Below are 17,914 nucleotides of genomic sequence, written 5' to 3'. Positions count from 1 at the left end.
TCATGGTACAATACCATAGAGCTCACCCTCCAAAGTAACCATTTTCTCCAGTAACAGTGGGATATCTTCCCACACCCCATTAACTGACTGCCCTCCATGTAAAGATTTGAGATAGCCCAGGTTAGCCCAATCTCATTGTATCTTGGAAGCTGAGGCTGGTCCTGACAAATATTTGGATGGGAGACCTCCAAGGAATACCACTGTTACGACACAAAATTGGGCAATAACAAACCATCTCTGAATGACTGCTGCCTTGAAAACCACATGCCATAAGTCAGATGTGACTTGATGCTACTTTCTACAACCACTACCATTATATACTTTTCAAATGCCATTCAAATATTCACATTTTTAATACTTGATTTTGGTATTGCTTCTGCTTTTACTTAGGTATGCCTACTGAATTGGTTACTTTATTCAAAAGAAAAAGAAGAAGCTACACTGAAATATCACTGTGTTGAACGAAATGTTCCATTGATTACTAAATGCTGAAGTTATGGAGAACATTCATCTGTCAGTTATATACAATAGTCCTATAAACCCTCAACTAAGTGCAAAACTGCAATTTTTCTGATTTAATAACATTTACTATTACAATTTCTTCTTCCTTTTTAATAATTTGTGCTGGTTCATCTACCATCTTCTTGGAGATGTCAGTTCTCTAAATATTTGAAAATATAGGCAGGGCTTTTTTTGGTGTCAGTAATCATTGTTACTGAGTACCATCACCTTCTTTGCAGTGCTCCCAAATCCTGATCTTCATGTACCAGCCCACCACACTCAGCCAGAGAAAAAGGTTGTTCCAGAACATCCTTCAAGGGATTTGCAAAGGCAGGAGGAATTGTAACAATCTGACATATGAGTACTTGCAACTTTTTCCTTTTTACAATTAAAAAAAAGTTCTGAACATAGGACTCATTCACCTACGATAGTAGTATAAAAGTTATGGCAAGCATACACACTGGGCTCTTATGCCCTCTCTTGGTGTAAGCAGAACTGAAAATATTCATCTTGTACTCTGTCTTTATACTCTTATAAAAGTCACCAAAGGGATAACAAATTTCAACATTTGTAACCGCTCCAGCGGAGCGGTATTAATAAAAGGCTAAGGGCTAAAGGGGAGAGAGGGTGGGCCTGATCCATGATAAAAACTCAGAGGGGACAAACAGGAGCCGCAAAGCAGCTCCTGATTGGCCCCTCCGAGTGGCACTCGAGGGCCAAGTGGCCAATGGGGAGCTGCACTTTGGTTACTTGGTCCGTCCTTGGCTGAGCGCTCCAGCAAGTTGGCCATCCAGCGAGGCGCCCGTCCTCGCCTCTGCGCTCGCCCTCAAGTAAATCCTCCCCGCTGGGAAAGGAGCAGGGCTGCCGCGTTGAAGACGCGGAGGCCCTGCTTCTTTCCGTGCGCCAAGCAAGCCGTCTTGCCCAGGGTCGGGCCTGCCCGCATGCAAGCAGGGCCGCCACGTCCACACGACGACCCCGCTTTTTGGCTGCCGCCGACGCGCCTACCTTGCCGGCAAGCGTGCCAGCGGCCTGTACTCCCATCCGCGCCCTTCCCAAAGTGCGGCTGCCAGTGAGGGCTGCAGGGCCGCCCCGTCCATCTTCACTGATGGTGGAAGATAATGACAGAATGGAACAGGTGGATGTGCCTGGGAAGCCAATTCCAGAATTTTGGTGCCATGATCAAGAACGCCCCCTCCTACTTTACCACCCACTTAATCTCAGAAGGCAGGGGCATCTGTAGCAGGGCACTGTGAAAGAGAACCATAATGGTTGGGTAGGTTTTTAAGGGAAAAGACCTTTCAGGTATCTTTGTCCCAACCCATGCAGGGCTCTAAAGAGCAACACCAGCACCCTGAATTTCATCCACAAACATACTGAAATCCAGTGTACAAGGACCAACACTAGAGTGGGATGGCCGCTACAATTTACTTGTTCACAACCTGGTGGTAGCATTCTGCCCCAATTGAAGTTATGAAAGGCACCCCCACATATGATGCAGTGCAGTAATCTAATCTAGATGTAACCAGGTATGCACCAGAGTCGAAAGATCTTTTTTGACCAGGAAAGCCCACAGGTTACTAGCAAGCCAAAGCTGATAAAACCCCCTTCTGGGCAGAGTTGCCACTTCTTTATCCAGTGGTAGGTCTGGATAACCAGACTATGGACCTGTTCATTCAAGGAGAGTGACACCTTAAAATCCTGGGTTTCCACTCACCAGTATGTCTGTCTGTCTGTCTCCTTCCATCTGTCTTTCTTTCTTTCTTTCTGAGACTTCTACACAACCCCTCTTCAGCATGGTCCTGGGGTAGCTTACATCAAGTTATAACAAATAAATCTAATACAACTTTATATAAATCTAGAGGCAAAGCCTGTTGCACCCAGGGATGGACCCAAGGATACAATGGGCACTGGATGCACCCCTGCCCTGTGGCCTTCCTGGGGGCTGGCTACATGGCAAAAGCTCCTGCCCACCCCTGGACTCTTGAGGCCCCATGTCCAAACCTCAAGGAACATTCCTGATTCAGGGGTCAACAACCTCCAGGTGTGGCCTGAAAATCTCCTAGAATTGGAGGTAATCTGCAGACTATAGAGATCAGCTCCCCAGGGGAAAATGGCTCTTTTTTTGGGGGGGGGTGGAGACTCTGCAATGATAACTCCTTTCCAGGCTCCTAGAGTTGAAAGGGCTTGATTGGGAGGGGAGAACTCTGTGGCACCGTGCCTCAGAGAAGTTGCAGGATGCCAGTCTCCACTTGGGACCCGGGGAATTGCAGGTCATTTCCAGGCAACAGAGACTAGTCCCATGGAGAAAAGGAAGACTTGGAATGGGGGACTCTCTAGCTTTGGATCCCATGGAAGTGCAGGGATGCCAGGCTCCATGTGGGAACCAAAGTGAAATTACTGTGTGGCAGTAATTGCTAATAATAATAAACAACAATAATTCATAAACTTGTCACAGTTCCTTCCTTTGATGAAAATATTTGATTGCTAGCAAAATTCGCTTGAAGAACTGAAAACCTTTCAATCAGTATGTTCTTCAGTTCAATATCATCAAAGTAAATAAAAATAGTTGTATATTATAATGAAACATTCACTGGCAAAGAATTTACAGGGGTTTTCTAAATTATTGCCTATTTATGTCAGCTCTTCTCAACTTTTTTACCATTGAGAAAACCCCTGAAATATTCTTCAGGCTTGGGGGATCCCACTTACAGGGTTTCTCAATGCCCCAGCTGGAGGCTGACATCCCTGACACTGTTCAGCGATGCCAGGCTCCGGGTGGGACCTGGAGAACCTCCAGAATGAAAACTCCTCTCCAGATTGCAGAGATCAGTTGCCCTGGAGAAAAGGGCTACTTGGAACAGGGACAGTGGGCTTTGTAGTACTCCCCTCTACACATACATACAGAAAGAGAGAGAGGGAGGAGAGAACACAGAAGATAAAAGCATTCCTTCCTTCTCAAATAGCAAACCTTATTAACTACACAATCACGTCATCATGAGGGAAATACCTGAGTGTCTCCCTCCTTGGATTGCTCTGAGAAGCCCTTGGCTAGAAGGTTCAAATTTAAAGGAAAAAAATCTCTTATCAGTCAATGAGGAAATCAAAAAAGACTTACACCATCTTCCTGAAACAGTTTCTTCTGCCTGTGCTCCAGCTACATCTCTTTAAAGCAATAGCTTGGTGTAGTGGTTAAGAGCAGCTGCTTTTAATGTGGATTTGATCCCCTGCTCTTCCAAAAGCTGGGCAACCTTGGGCTAGTCACAGTCCTGTTAGAAACTGTTCCCATACAGCAGTTTATCTCAGAGCTCTCTCAGCCTCACCTAACTTACACAATGTCTGTTGTAGGGAGAGGAAGGGAAGGCAATGAAAAGCAGGGTATAAAAACCAACTCTTCTACTGGGAAGGTGCTCCTGGGAAACAGTGTTTCCCAACTCCAAATATCCCAATTCCTCATAGTGCGTCTTTGCCCCATATACAGTTTCTTCATCTTCCATGCCATTGGTCTCAAATGTGTCTTGTTGTGATGGTCTTGGAAAGATTGCAGCAAGACCAAGGCACATGGAAAAGAAAAGTCTACATCTCCCCAGCCCCACCCACATCAGCATTATTTCCCCTGTTGCAATTGCCTGTGATCATAGAATCATAGAGTTGGAAGGGGCCATACAGGCCATCTAGTCCAACCCCCTGCTCAACGCAGGATCAGCCCAAAGCATCCTAAAGTATCCTAGATGTGTATCCAACCTTTGCTTGAAGACTGCCAGAGAGGGGGAGCTCACCATCTCCTTAGGCAGCCTATTCCACTGCTGAACTACTCTGACTGTGAAAACATTTTTCCTGATATCTAGCCTATATCATTGTATTTGTAGTTTAAACCCATTACTGCACGTCCTTTTCTCTGCAGCCAACGGGAACAGCTTCCTGCCCTCCTCCAAGTGACAACCTTTCAAATACTTAAAGAGGGCTATCATGTCCCCTCTCAACCTCCTTTTCTCCAGGCTGAATATTCCCAAGTCCCTCAAGCTATCTTCATAGGGCTTGGTCCCTTGGCCCCAGATCATCCTCGTCGCTCTCCTCTGTACCCTTTCTTGAAGTGAGGACGTAGTTAAAATTGAAAGGTTACCCACAAAGCAATCCTCCCTTCAAAGATTTGCAATCCTAACACGACTTACTCATGAGTAAACATTCCCAGGGCAGAGGCTTTTTCTGGATGTCATGTGTCCAAGAGAGCCAACAGGTGGCAGTTTCAGTGCCTCCCACAGGCCCCCCCTCCAGAAGGCACACAGGGGTTGTGCCAGCAGTCAGCCCCAACTCCCCCCCCCATCTGCTAAGTTGAAAGAGCAAGGTATGCTCTAAGACTGCCTCCTCTTCCACCCAGCAAATTTCTGAAACCAGCAAGAAGTTGGAAGTAGAGAGCTGACTCCTTATTAGCCCTAGGGTTCCCTACTGATTGGGGCTAAACTCCCAGGGAAAGCCATTCCTGGCTGTGGGCCCTCATTGGCAGAGTGCAATTTGAGATGATTTGCCCTCATTGGCAGAATACAATTTGAACTGATTGGCCCTCATTGGCAGTGTTCTCTATTGGCTGCACACCTCCAGAAAGGGCCAATCAGAAAGGGAGTGAGTTGTCAAGTTGAGCTTTATTATGTCTAATGCTGATGATGACAAGACAACATGCTAAAATCAAAAACAATGATTCTTACTGTAGTCACTTTGTCCCAAAAATACACCCTAATGAGCCAGGTATACAATTATGATGGCTAACTGTATGGCCTGGCTCAAAATGCAAGCTTGCAATCTGGGTGAGAGCCCCAGATGTGGGACAGGCAAGGGGCCCATATAAATGTTAGAGGTGCAGCCTGGAACTCAACCAAATTCCTGGTGGAAGACTGCTGTTTTGCAGGTCCTTCAGAACTTCCTTAAGGGTCCACATCTCTGCCAGCAACATATTCCACAGGTCAAAGGTGCCCTGGGTCTGGTCAAGACTAGATGCACCACTTCGAGGCCAGGAATTATCAGTATATTAGAACTTGCTGAGCAAAGAGCTCTTCAGGGGGAGTCCCTCAGGTACACAGGTCTCAGACCGTATAAGGCCTTGAAGGTTAAAACCAACATCTTAAGTTTGGTCTGGAATTCAATCAGCAACCAATACAGTTGCTGGAGAACAAGTCAAATGTGGGTTTCTCTGTGGGGTCCTCGTGAGGACCTGGGCATTGTATTTTGTACCAACTGTAATTTCTGGGTCAGGGATAAGGGCAGGCCCACATAGAATGAATTACAGTAGTCTAACCTGATGGTGACCATCTCATGGATGATTGTGGCTATGTGTTCTGGAGCTAGATAGGCACTACTAGTGTTAACTGGTGTAAAAAGAAAAACACCTGGCATGCTACCTTAGTGACCTGCACCTCCATTCCCAGATTCTTGACTGACTATGCTGCCTGAAGCTCCACTACATCAAGATAGGGAAGGTGTGCTTCCTCTTCTGGTCCCTTCCTACCCAGCCACAGGACCTCTGTCTTCAGGGGATTTAGATTATATGATTTAGGGATTAAGCTTCAGGTTATTAGCCTGCATCCACTCCAAAACTGCCCCCAGGCACCAGTTCAGAATTTCTACAAACTCCCTGTGATCAGTTGGAAGTACAAGACAGATCTGATTGTTGTCAGCATATTGATGAACCAGCCCAAATCTCCAGATGACCTCACCAATAGTTTCATGTCAGTGTTAAAGTCAGCAGGGACAAGATGGAACTCTACAGGACTCCACAGTCCAAAGACCAAAGAGCTGACCAGCAGCTCCTCAGCACCAATTTCTTGAATCTAGCTTTCTGACTTCAGGAAAGCAGATTTTAATTGACTTAAAGGTATGTTGGGTAGAGTCCCATGGCCAGAAAGACTTAAAGTCTCTTAAAAATGAAATACATGAATAATTCCCATGAGAAGAAAAGATGGAAGAAGCCTAAGAAAGCCAAGGTGGCTCCATAAGGAGCTGTCAAATGATTTAATAAAAAAAGAGTCATTTAGGAAATGGAAGGAAGGCCTTATTACCAAAAATGAGTATAAACAAATAACCAATGATTGTCGGAAGAATGTTAGAAAAACAAAACCTCAATATGAGCTTAGGTTAGCAAGAAGTGCTAAACATAGCAAAAAGAAAAAAGGCTTCTTTAGTTATATTTCAAGTAAGAGAAAGAGTAGGGAATCTGTAGAACCACTGCAAGGGAAAGAAAGTGAAATGATAACAGATGATAAAGAGAAGGCTGAACTACTTAACTCCTATTTCTCCTCAGTCTTCTCTTGTGAGGGAAATAGTGCTCAATGTGGCAAAAATGTATTACAACAGGGGTGGGTGGGAATGGTGTCATAGGATCACTATGGAGGCAGTCCATAAACACCTAGTTTCTTTAAATGAAACAAAGTCTTCTGGGTCAGATGAATTGCATCCAAGGGTACTAAAAGAACTTGCAGATGTCATATCTGAACCTTATTTTTGACACTTCTTAGAGAACAGGTGAGGTGCCAGATGATTGGAGGCAGGCGAATGTTGTCCCCATCTTCAAGAAAGGGGGAAAGCAGGATCCGGGTAACTACCAACCTGTCATCTTGACATCTGTTGATAGCAAATTTCTGGAACAAATCATCAGACGGTCGGTCCTTGAGCAGCTGGAACAGATGGCTGTGATTTCTAAGACTCAGCATGAGTTTCGCAAGAACAAGTCGTGTCAGACCAATCTTACCTCTTTTTTCGAGAAAGTGACTACCTTGCTAGATCAGGGGAATGCCGTGGACATAGTTTATCTGTATTTCAGTACAGCTTTTGATACGGTTCAACATGATATTCTTGTTGACAAGTTGGTAAAATGCAGTATGGATCCTAATTCTGTCAGATGAATCAATAACTGGTTGACAGATTGTACCAAAATAGTACTTGTAATTATTAAATTAAATTAAATCTTGACAATTATGAAAAAGATAAAAATGATATCCTATGATAAAGGTTCTTCAAATATCTCGAGTATCCACTAACCATATGGGCAATACATTTTTGGATTTTTAGCTAGTAGAATCAGTGACTGAGGTGACATTTGGCTACTCAGAAAACTGAATTCCCACAGTTGCCCAAGAAATCTTTTCTCCAAGTTTAGAAGAGATACCATCGGATTCATGCTCCATTCTAATGCTGCTTTATACTAACGTCAGGAATTTTATGGACCAAGGTTAGCATCATGGTCATTCTGAATGGTCTCAAGCAAGCCTCTTTCCCACTACAAACATCTGGAATATTTTTTAATCTGGAAATGCCTACATTTTAAAATGATACTATCTGCAGGCAAAGCAGATGTCCTACAAGTAAACTATAGCCCCTTCTCTGATGCAAGCTGTATGTAAACTGATCAGGCATGAAGACCAATTGTGCCATACATACATTTCCTCTCGCCTACTTATTTTGTCCTTGCATGGAGCTTTATGTAAACTTTCTGATTAGACTCCAGATTGCAAGAAGTCTGAATACAGGTACTTCAGCAAACTGGAATGTGTTTACTCACCACAAGTATAGGATTTTAGTAAGATTTAACTATGATTTAGAATCCTGGTTTGTGTGTGGAAATGGATTAATTTGTCAAGATTCCTCATTTGGCCATCATAGCAAACTGGAACTTAATCAGAACAGGAAGTTTCAATAATGCTTCATGAACAAGAAGGGAGGATAAAGGGGAGTAAGGAAGCATGGCAACAAGCTGTGTTTGTGTCCGATTTCAGTTTAATTACAGTTTGTTGTGACATGTGAATGAAGCCTATGGTGGTATTTTCTACAGGGCAAAATTATTATTTTCTGCTTAAATTTGGATTGCCTTTTCTTTAACTAATTTCCATTAGAAGTAACAGATATGGTTGCTTTAAGATTACTGTGCAATATTTCTTATTTCATTATGACTTTTCAATTTATCTTTCATGGACTTTTGATATGAACTGTAAATTAAAGACTCCAGATTTTGGACAAATGTACCTAAATACAACACTGGAACAGGGCAGCAAAGAAAGACAACAGAGTGAAAATGGAAGCAGTCCAGATTTTGTTTTTGTTGGTTTTAACTATAACATCTGCCCCAAATATGTTAAACAGAGAATAGTCTATTTTAGGAAAAGACTTGGTGGTGGTTCTAAATTAGGATTCACTTATTTTCAATTTCTGCCTTAACGCATCACTTGAATTTCACTAAAAAAAAAAGGTCTTCATTATGTTATCTATGGTTTCTAAATCTTAGATATTTTAGATTGTTTTATTTTGTTTAAATTTAGCATAAAATGCTGGTTGAATCGTGACAAAGCTTTCTGACACATGTGGGAATGCACTGGTGATTTAGAGCTGGGCAAAAGCTGAGTGTGGTGGCCTCTGGAAGTACAGATTTTAGAGGGTGGGCTCAAAAATAGATAACTTTACATTAGAAAGCACCTAACATGTTTTCTTTGCCACCCAGAAAGCCCTTTGATTTTATACGTGAGTACATTCCTCACAATATTTTGACCACTGAGGAAGCCCTCTCTGGGTCGAAACATGTTTGGTCCATTCTATATTGGTCTATTACATGTGTAGTTAGAAATGTGATGTTTTTAAAATATGATTACTATGTTATTAATATGTTGAAGTGCAATTTATGTAATAAATATTTGAAAATTAAAAAAAATTCAAGCTCAACCTTTGGGTTCCTAATTTTTCTGGTTAGGTTGGGGTTTGGTTTCCATTTTTGATTTTGCATAAGTCCTTTTCCCTAAGATTCTAGGGAGAATGAAGAGAGCACAAAAAGTTACATTACAACAGCAAGTATGGTCCCTAACCTGCACATGTTTACTGGAAAACACATGTAATCCTTCATGCATACAAATTTACAAATGTACTGCTTTCTTCCCATCACCTGACACTCTAATATTTTTTCAAGGTTTTCATAGTATTTAAGATTATTAATACACAATACATTTGTAATGCTATTCCCTTAACTTTCTTCTATAAACAAAGCTATTGGTTCTGATATTTTAACTATGTTAGAAGTGGAAGACATTGAGAGGATAATGTCAAACATATAAAAATTCCTATTAATGGACTGCAGATTTGTACAAAGCATAAATATAGGAAAAAGAAAATAAATTAGTGCATGGGAAGACACCAGAGGGAATATAAGGAAGAAATATTCTAGGACCTGAACAGTTCAACATAATAGCATACACTCTACTGTTTAGCTGCTAATTACTAAGGCTATGCCTTCCATAAAATACAATCCATAGAATCAGAGCTGAAAGAGAATAAAGGTCATCTAATCCCAGTAATAAATTCATCTCCCACAGATGCACAGTCTTGACCACAACATAATGTAATGCTGTGGTGATCTCATCCTCTTCCCTCCCACACATGTAGGATTTCCCCTAAAAAAAATTTCTTTCTTTTGCTTCCTGACTGAGCAGCCCTTTATCTATTTTCTTCTTATTTGAAGGATTGTGGCTGTCCCATCCAGTCACATTATGATGTTTTGATGCTAACTCAGCCCAGGGATTTGTGGGAAGTGGCAAGATCACTTCCTTAACTTATACTTCTGAAAATGGCACACAAGAGACTTTGAAATTTCAAAAATAAATAATTTGTTCAATGTAAAGGGCAAAAATTCATGTGAAATCAGGGGTAAAATATTTTAGATTAATTAGTAATAACTCAGAGGTAACTTTGTTATTAGGAGTCTCTTGTGGCGCAGGGTGGTAAGGCAGCAGAAATGCTGTCTAAAGCTGTCTGTCCATGAGGCCGGGAGTTCAATCCCAGCAGCCGGTTCAAGGTTGACTCAGCCTTCCATCCTTCCGAGATCGGTAAAATGAGTACCCAGCTTGCTGGGGGGTAAACGGTCATGACTGGGGAAGGCACTGGCAAACCACCCCGTATTGAGTCTGCCATGAAAATGCTAGAGGGCGTCACCCCAAGGTGACATGACCCGGTGCTTGCACAGGGGGTACCTTTACCTTTACCTTTACCTTTATTATTGCAGTTAACTCCAATTAATATTTTTCCAGCAAGTCAGAGGTTTACGTATAAACAAACATACAGTAGAGCAACTGTCCCCAACCCCCAGTCCAGTGACCGGTACTGGAGCAGTCAGTACCGGGCCCAGCTCCTCCTCGTCCTCCTCCCCGGCTGCTGCCTCAGGGGCTGCCCTGCCACTCTGCCACCAGCTCACCTTTGGTGCTCTCCAGCGGCTGCCATGGCTGGGGCTCCCCCTCGGCATGGCACTGCGCAGCTGCTACTGCCCGCAGCGGGAAGTTAGGGGCACCGGTGGGAAAGCAAGTGGAGCAGGGCCTCAGGCAGCAGGGGCTCAGGAGGCAGCGATGACATCCCTTGGCAAAAGACTACCCCCCCCCCCAGGCCTCAGTAAAATTGTCAAGCATTGACTGGTCCCCGGTGATAAAAAGATTGGGGACCACTGCAGTAGAGTACACGGTGAAGTGGTTAAGAGCAGCAGCCTCTAATCTGGAGAGCTAGGTTTGATTCCCTGCTCCTCCACACTGCAGCCAGTTGGGTGACCTTGGGCTAGTCAGAGTTCTCAAAGCTTTCTCAGACCCACCTACCTCACAGGGTATCTATTATGAGGAGAGGAAGGGAAGACACTTGTAAGTCCCTTGAGATGCCTTCAAATAGTGAAGAGTGGGGTATAAAAAACAATTGCTCTTCTTTTCAAGAAGTCTTAGACACTTGAGATTACAGGCTTTATTTTCAGTGTCTGCTAAACACACCAGTATAAATTCTTAATTTAACTGACTCTTCAATTCTCAGAAGGCAGAGATATCACAAGACAAAGTATCCAAATTCCCTGCCTAAACAAATCAGGGATCACTGCACTCTTTAGAGCTGTCTCCCTTTTCAACTGGGCAGGAAACTACTTCTCTTTGTCCCTTTTTCTGGCCCAAATGAGGGTCTTCAGCAATCCTCCTTGCCACCTTCCCAGACATCATTCAGTGTTAAAATGAATTCTCTTCAGTAGTCCATTTCCAACTCTTTCTTATCAACTGATGCTAGCCAATGAAATCTGTTTGAGTAGCCTGTGGCACAAGGCTCTATGGTTCTGTGAGGTATTAATCCTTCACAGTCCATCACATGTTTATACAACACTTATGAGTTTTCAAAGCACAGTCCATCACAAATGCAGGCCACAATGTAGAGAGGAAATGTTACAAAGAAGGTACTTGCAGTGCAAGGTACTTGCAGTTCACTCAAATGAGATCCAAATGCCAATTTGGTGGCCAATTCCTCCCCAATCTCAAATCAGTCATTAAGATCCCAAGCATGAGTACTTGCCAATTTTTCCATAATTAAAGCTGGCTGCAAATTCTAATTTTCAGTATACCTTGGGAACATTTGACCTTGCTTATTGTCAGCCTCAATACATCCCTCAACTTTTGTGGGTGGGGTAATTTGCACACAAGAGGGGTAGAGAGCAAGTGCATGATCCCACAGACCACTTCCAGTTCCTTAACCATGATTAAATAATCAGGACTCAGTATTTACACCTGCACTGATCCCTAGAGATCAAGACACTGACACACATTTAGAATCAACAAGATTAGAAAGCGCAACACACTCGAAAAATCTTTGTCCTTTACTAAAGACTTTCTGTAAAACACACACACTTTTTAAAAATAATGCTTTATATAAATATTAAGTTATGTTTGCAGTTTCACAGAAAGAAAAAAATTAAAGTGCGCAAATAACAGAAAAAGTCAGACAGACACAAGCAGTTTACAGTTTCCCAGATATGTTATTTTTTCCTTTTCATTAGATTCAAAACAGCCTTGACATGGGCAGAAAGCACTGGTGCTTATGCAAGCAAGGGTTTTTTATTTCTGCAGACTTCCATTCCAGCTGCAGCAGTTCTTCCCGTCTACTGTTATCACATGCTGAGGTCATTATCCTTAGGAGCAACTTTGCATGTGGTGAGAGTGCTACTGAAAACCAAGCAGACTGGAAAGGACCATGGTTAGACCTAGTTCACTGTCAGTCTTGAATTCATCATATTTATACAGTGGCTGAACATGAAGAAAAAAGCGTCACACTTTTGGAACTAAATATATCCTTTCAATACCTGGAAAAGTTCAAGGAGGCAGCCACTGTGCAGATTTGCTGGATCCAAATATCTGGAACACCTGAATTTTCAGTTCTTACAATGCCAGTGATATCTCTAGTCTGCATACCAATACAAACCACTGGTGATGGATCATGGTATACATTAAAAAAATAGTTAAGGGACAATAATTCTATTGTCAAATTGTATGGATCTTGTCAGGGCAGTCCAGATTATCTCCACTGTGACTTTAAAAGAATTATGTTTATATATATGTATGTTACATTTTGTTAAATTTCAGACATGCAAGTGCTGGCAATACCACACAAATTTTCTGTATTGCCTAAAATTGAGCAATACCACAGTCAAACCTGATGGTCACCTAAATGTGACTATCAGCACTTACTTGTACATTTCTGTAAAATTAGAAATAAATCTATTTCATGCCTTTATAAAACTAAACAGAAGTCATGGAATGTGCAAATCAATATATTTACCATATTTTGCAATATGCAGGAGCTAACACATTCTAGAACAGGATAGTGTATTACAGCAAAAAGAAAAAGCTCTTTGTCACTTTAAATACTCATCTACATCACATCCACATGCCTACTTGACTGCCTACAAGAAATGGGCAGAAGCTGTATACTAGGCAAGATGCCCACCAGATAAAGATCCAGCTTACAATGTAAGAATCTAAAAGGCTAATATACACCTAGTGGCCAACCATGCTGAAAATTCTAGTACTTTCCAAGCACTGTGGGAACCTCTTACTTAAGCATGCCTTTGCACAGAATCTACCTTCACCAGAAGACAGATTTGGCCAGACCAATTATATGTCCCACAAGGAGAAGCATGTGCAACATATCCAAGCTGCACATGTACCACTGGCAGCATGGTAGAGGCTGGGTGCAGCTTTAGCAGCAAACACACCTAAGTGTCAATAAAGCCACTAAACCAAAACCACAGATAATTTACATTGATGTTTTAATGCCTTGCATTAAAATGCCATATGGTACTTGGTCAAGTGCAATTTCTCCCTGCCATACACACTTTTGCTTGCAGTGATTGGCCACCAGGCTTATAGCAGTTTCCAAATCTTAAGAGTATATATCACTACACACAAACAGTTCCCAACAAAAGTGCTCCAATGCTTAATTCTCTTTGTTTCCCTATTCTGTACTTTTTCACAAGTTTTTGAGATATATACATGAGACCTGCACACAGTGCTTCAGATGAGGCCTCATCAGAGATCTATAATAGAGCATTACAATATGAATGATTTTATTTTAACTCTCTTTCCTAATAATTTCCCATATGGGGCTTGGTTTTTATACCACTGCCACAGACTAAGTCAGCATTTTCATTGAGATCTTTTTCCCTGAGACAGAGCCAGTTTAGATTCAGCCCCACTAGAGAGTGTTTAGGTCAGAATATTCTGTTTATGCTTGCCTGCATTAAATGTCATTGACAACAATGTTGCTCACTCACCCAATTAAAAGAGATCCTGCTGGAGTTCTTCACAATCTACCTTCGTTTTCGCTACCCTGAATAATTTGGCTCTCACCAAATTTAATCACTATATTTTTTCACCCCCAATTTCAGATCATTTATGAACAAATTAAATAGCACCAGTCCCAGTACCAGATCCTTGTAGGACCCCACTGCGAGAACTGTCCATGTCCTACTCTTGATTTTTTGTAATTTAATCAATTTTTAATCCACAAGAGAACCTCTTATCCCATGACGACTAAGCTTACTCAGGAATCTTTGGTGAACTACTTTGTCAAAAGCCTTTTGTAAATCCAAGAATATCATATCTGCTGAATCCCTCTTATCTATATATTTCTTAACCTTTTCAAAGGACATTAAAAGGCTAATGAGGGGAGACTTCCCTTTACAGGAGCATGTTGATTTCCCCTCAGCAGGCTTTGTTTATTCACGCATTTAATTATTCTGTGTCTAATAATGGTTTCTACTAATTTACCTGGAGCAGATGGTCTGTAATTCCATGGATCCCCTCTAGACCCCCTTTTTTGAAAAATGCAGTGTTTGCTACTTTCCAGTTCTCTAGTATAGAGGTCAAAGTTAGTGGAAAGTTACATCTACTAGTTAGTAAATCAACAATTTTAGTTTTGAGTTCAAGAACCTTTGGGAGTATTCCATCTACCTGAAGACTTCTATTACAGTTTGCCTGGTAGTAGTTCTAGAACTTTATCTCTAGTCATCTCAATTTGGTTTCGTTCTTCAGACACCCTTGCCAAAAACCACAGTAAAGGTACATGATTCACACTGCAAACAGGATGAAAAATGCTATCTACCTGTTCCTGAGGAAAAAATAAAATACTAGGTGTTACATTCCATTGGATGCAACAACTGGCATACAAAATATGTTATAGACCAGTGGTCCCAAACCCCCAGTCCGGGAACTGGTACTGGTCCGCAGCTACTCCTCGTCCTCCTCCCCGGCTGCTGCCTCGGGGGCTGCCCTGTCACTCTGCTGCTAGCTCACCTTTGGTGCTCTCCAGCATCTGCCATGGCTGGGGCGCCCCCTCGGTGTGGCACTGTGCAGCTGCTGCGGGCAGCGCCCCCCAGTGGGCGGTGGGAAGTCAAGGGCGCCGGTTGGAAAGCAAGTGGAGCAGGGACTCAGACGGTGGTGACGTCCCTCGGCAAAAGACTCCCCCCCCCCCGGGCCTCAGTAAAATTGTCAAGCGTGGAGGGGTCCCTGGTGATAAAAAGGACTACTGTTATAGACCATATATTTTACCACAAAGTAAATTATATTGTACAAATAAGGAAGGGACAAAAACACAAATAGCTACCCTTTTTTCTACTGCCATCTCTTTCCTCTTTCCTCACTCACTCTATCACCATCCTTTTAATAATTAATCCATCATCTCTACAGTTGTCAACAAAAGCCCTCATAGTTACCACTACTACTTCAATGAACTTCATTCCTTATCTCCCATGCACTCTTACCTCACATCCATTCTCTAAATTTCCATTTTACTTCCATTTTACCTAACATCTTTAAGTTAAACTGCAGCCATAACTCCAAGATGGATGGAAGTCACAGCATGTGAAAGGCTTTTAACACTTCACCCATTCAGTCTTCCCAAACTCCAATCAAAACATCATCCAAGCAAAGAAAGTATGCCTGCCTTTTTTTCTTTTCCAGGGCTAATAATGGCTGGGAAAAGTCAATAAGTAGACCTACATGGAAGGAAGACCTGAACCTTCTCCCTCTTCATTGTAGCATTAGTCTGAATCAGGGCTCCACACAGATACTATTGTTCCCTTTTGAAAACACTGGGAAGGTCTGCAAGTGTCATTCAGTTTATATTTATCTCAAAAACATACAGGCCACCTCTCCAGAAACCTGCTCCAGGCAGCTAACAAAAAAAACATCTGGCTCCAATTACCTATTTTTTCTTGCTTTCCATTGCATATAATAATAATAATAATTATTATTATTATTATTATTGTGTTATTCTTATAGCCCAGACTTTCCTGGTAGGCTCAGGGAAGGTTAACATTGATGAAAAGCATTCAATAAAATACTATCCAGTAATTTATAAATAAACCCTATTTAGGTTTTAAAATTAAATAGGTTAAAAGCCACCTTTACATGTACCGTATTTGCTGGCGTATAAGACGCCCCCCCCCCAACATTTCCACTCAAAATATAGAGTTAGTTAACATTACATTACAGTACTATGGGCCACTATGTGCAGCTATGTCTATCCCAACAGAAGTGCACCCGGCGTATAGGACGACCCCCCACCACTTGGAGGCATGTTTTTCAGGGAGGGAAAGTAGTCTTATACGCCAGCAAATACTGTAATTAAAATCCTTCTATGGAGAGGGGCTTGGTCAGTTTTTGGGCAGCTTTCGTCAAGATGGTTTCAGATTGTTGTTGTTGTTAGGTGCAAAGTCGTGTCCGACCCATCGCGACCCCATGGACAATGATCCTCCAGGCCTTCTACCATTCCCCGGAGTCCATTTAAGTTTGCACCTACTGCTTCAGTGACTCCAGCCAGCCACCTCATTCTCTGTCGTCCCCTTCTTCTTTTGCCCTCAATCGCTCCCACCATCAGGCTCTTCTCCAGGGAGTCCTTCCTTCTCATGAGGTGGCCAAAGTATTTGAGTTTCATCTTCAGGATCTGGCCTTCTAAGGAGCAGGCAGGGCTGATCTCCTCTAGGATTGACCGGTTTGTTCGCCTTGCAGTCCAAGGGACTTGCAAGAGTCTTCTCCAGCACCAGAGTTCAAAAGCCTCAATTCTTTGACGCTCGGCCTTCCTTATGGTCCAACTTTCACAGCCATACATTGCAACTGGGAAGACCATAGCCTTGACTGGACGCACTTTTGTTGGCAGGGTGATGTCTCTGCTTTTTAGGATGCTGTCTAGATTTGCCATAGCTTTCCTCCCCAGGAGCAAGCGTCTTTTAATTTCTTTGCTGCAGTCCCCATCTGCAGTGATCTTGGATCCCAGGAAAATAAAATCTGTCACTACCTCCATTTCTTCCCCATCTATTTGCCAGGATGGTTTCAGATAGGGAGGCCAATATTTTGTTGGTGCTAATTTCCTGGTCTCCTCAACCATAGGCCTGGCAGAACATTATCCTCCCTCTTCTGAACTGCAAATTCTCAGTCTGAACACGAACTGCTAACTTTCTTCAATAGTTTAATAGTCAAGATGTCAAGTGAATATTGTCAGGCCCTTAGAGACAGCTCAAGTATGACAAAAGCAAAAAGGCTGAAATGTGAATCTTCACACTCCAGGGCAGCATTACCACTAGCCCCTTTCTCCTACCCAGATAGCCAGGGTCGGAGCCTATAACTTTCCTGGTACTAAGATCAAGAGAGTCACTCTTACAAAGGAGGATGGTTTCAAGGCAAGTTTCACAAAACAATTAACCAGGTAGCTATAGCCAGGATTCAGACTAAAGCCTGTTCCAATCATGGGTTCCAGACATAACCCATGAGACCAAATCCAATAGGGTTCCAAAGTCCAGAATAAATTTTCCAATCAGTATGGTCCAAACATAGGACAAACAAGAATGAGAGCTTCATCCTATATGATCAGTCAGCTGCATTAGCCTGATTCTAGTTAAGCAATCAAATGTATAGCAATTGCTGCTACTTGACCAATTATGTATGTTGCTAACCAGGTGATTCAACCAATTAGATGGATTTGCCAGTTAGACCAAATACCCTACAGCTGCATCAGATCCAATAAAGCAAGCACCTTCTCCTATCCATGAGCTCAGGCACCAACCAGATGGAATGCCCACGCCCAACCCATTTTTGTGGCCTTG

The 17,914-nt window shown here is 42.4% G+C and overlaps 1 protein-coding gene across 2 annotated transcripts in view; it reads right to left on the bottom strand.

Annotated features, from left to right (window-relative positions):
- Window positions 1–17,914, bottom strand: part of ERC2 (ELKS/RAB6-interacting/CAST family member 2) — an 819,922-nt gene that overhangs the window by 757,822 nt on the left and 44,186 nt on the right. The window lies entirely within an intron of this gene.

This window comes from Paroedura picta, chromosome 3, assembly GCF_049243985.1.
Source record: "Paroedura picta isolate Pp20150507F chromosome 3, Ppicta_v3.0, whole genome shotgun sequence".
NCBI lineage: Eukaryota > Metazoa > Chordata > Lepidosauria > Squamata > Gekkonidae > Paroedura > Paroedura picta.
The sequence above is the reverse complement of the archived record's forward strand: the minus strand, read 5'-3'. Positions and strand labels throughout refer to the sequence as shown.